The sequence below is a fragment of the Pavona decussata genome, unplaced genomic scaffold, assembly GCF_977016875.1.
Source record: "Pavona decussata unplaced genomic scaffold, jaPavDecu1.1 SCAFFOLD_61, whole genome shotgun sequence".
In the NCBI taxonomy this organism is placed as follows: domain Eukaryota; kingdom Metazoa; phylum Cnidaria; class Anthozoa; order Scleractinia; family Agariciidae; genus Pavona; species Pavona decussata.
This window is the reverse complement of record NW_028145482.1, coordinates 2880001-2882500: the sequence shown is the minus strand read 5'-3', so window position 1 is coordinate 2882500 and position 2500 is coordinate 2880001. Positions and strand designations below refer to the sequence as shown.

General features: G+C 39.2%; 1 pseudogene across 1 annotated transcript in view; it reads right to left on the bottom strand.

Moving 5' to 3' along the window:
* Positions 1–810, bottom strand: part of LOC146479097 (uncharacterized) — a 3994-nt pseudogene extending 3184 nt beyond the window's left edge. The window contains exons 1-2 of the transcript XR_014865020.1: positions 649–810; positions 337–393 (exon numbers count right to left, since the gene is read on the bottom strand). The product of XR_014865020.1 is annotated as an uncharacterized LOC146479097 (transcript). The remainder of the gene's footprint in view (positions 1–336; positions 394–648) is intronic.
* Positions 811–2500: the final 1690 nt, after the last annotated feature.

Sequence of the window (2500 nt, the reverse complement as noted above, 5' to 3'; positions counted from 1 at the left end):
CACTATGCATGAATTATGTAGTCTCATTTGTATTTTACCAGGTTTTGTCATTTAAGACCACAACATTATGACAAGCAATGAGCTCTTTTTGTTTTAATGACCCCTTGGGGGAGTGATTTGGCCCAACATGTTTCAGATCCCATATTTGCCCAGGTCTATTTGGTTCTCAAAACTGCCTTTTCTCTGACAATGAGTAATATTATTTCAAGTACATTTCATGTACAATATTTCCCAAGGCAAGGCACCTGATCATAAATTTGTTAAATATGTCAAGTCCTGTCACTATGCTAATATACCCCAACGATCAGCTTAACATTAATTTTATTGGTGACCAACCTGGATATTCTCATTTCGGTTTGTTAAAGCAGTTAGCACTCCCCTTGCATCATCAACCTTAACAAACACACACACACACACACAAAATAACAATAAATAAATAAGCTTAAATAAAATAATAAATACAAGCTTAAATATATAACAAATAAAATTGACCATTTCATTTAAGCTTATCTTTAAGCTTATTTTGGTCATTCACACTTGTGTCAGGAATGACAGGACCAAAACAAGCAACATAAAACCAAAATTGCAAATCCGAATAAAAGTAAAGAGGCAATTCTGCAAAGTATGAAATCATATTTGCACACAAACCTTTGTCTTCAGCCGGTTTATTCTCCTGTTAATTGTGCTCAGCTCTGTTTTCATTGCTTTAGACTGTTCCACGGCCTTTTGTCTCACATCCTTACGTGCCTTCATGAAGTTTGCGAGATTGAACCTGTTGCTCTTCGACTGAGGCATCCCTAGTATTGCCTGCAAAATATCTAGTGCGCTATCAGTCCTATATCTTTGATAGCTTACCTGAATTCCACAGAAGCTTCTGTCAAGCTGCTGTTGCTCGAATTTCCCCCGGAATTTCCTTCCTGACTCGCTTCACCTTCTTGACCACCTTCTGCGCCAAACGAGTTTCTATTTTTTTCCAGGTGGTCAACCACCTCACGGAGTAAAGTCTCCGTTCTTTTCATTAAGTTGTCCATCTCAAGCCACACTTTCCACACAGCAAAACACCGCCGATGAAGAACAACCTTGTGGAACATAATCTGAAAAGCATTCTGGGGAACAAACTTTTTTCAATAAGCTGCTGGCCCGATGAAATGACGTTTCTGATCCAATGACATGAAGTTCGATTCGGTGGCATGATGTATATAAAAGGAAATGTGATGGTATATTTCAAGCCTGGTGAATGAATGAGAATGATGACTATTCAAGAAAGTGACGCAGGCATACTCGGAAAAAAGAAATCCGAGTGCTCCTATCAGGAGTCGAACCTAAGACCTTCCGATTACTAGTTCGGATGTTCTACCACTGAGCTACAGGAGACTTGTGGGAGCTAAGGCCATTAAACTAGGTTCATAGGACAAACATCCTGCATACTGCTAGGATTTGAATGTCGAACGTGTATATGAAAGAAATGTGATGGTATATTTCAAGCCTGGTGAATGAATGAGAATGATGACTAACCTAGTTAAATGGCCTTAGCTCCCACGAGTCTCCTGTAGCTCAGTGGTAGAGCATCCGAACTAGTAATCGGAAGGTCTTAGGTTCGACTCCTGATAGGAGCACTCAGATTTTTTTTTTCCGAGTATGCCTGCGTCACTTTCTTGAATAGTCATCATTCTCATGATGTATATAGTTCGATTGAATGGTCTACGATCCAATGAGACGAATTTAGATCCAATAACACGAATGTGGTTTTCTGGCAGAATGATGCGTTACAATGACATGAAGCCCCATCCAATGACATAAAATATAAGGTACGATTGAATGACGTATGATCCAATAAAATGAGGTCCGATCCAATGACATGAAGTGTATAATCTGATAAAATGACGTATGATCCAATAAAATGAAGTCCGATCCAATGACATGAAGCATATTGTCGGATAGAATGATGTATGATTCGGTGGCATGGCGTTAATGGTCCAATGGCATGAAACTCGATTCAATTACATTTTTGTCCAAATTCCCCTCCATATTCCTGTCATGATTTGCAATCGTATTTTATAGCATTTCAACGCGCGATTATTTTCCGCCTCACTTCGTATTCGATGCTCAAGTAAATATTTATAAGCTTGTTATCTGGGACCGTGATGAAAATGTTTTTAAAAGAACAGAATAGAACAGCTCACCTCCACTTGAACTTTTTTAACACTTGTTCCTTGAATATCTATCCTGTTTGCACAAGCAACACAAATTTTCCCATTTCGAGTGTTGTGCTTCCCGTCGTTGTTGATGCCACAGAAGCTGTTGTGGACCGCGCTTGCTGACTTCAATTGGTTCGACAACCCTCGTGTATTGCTCTATCCCCACTCCGAATAAAAAGGACAGCAGCATACAGTCGCAAAAGGCATAATACACTAAGAGATGATCAATTTCAGAAAAGATAGACAATTGCAAGAAAATAATGACTCAGGAGAACTCTTCTTTTTCGCGTCACAGCAACAAT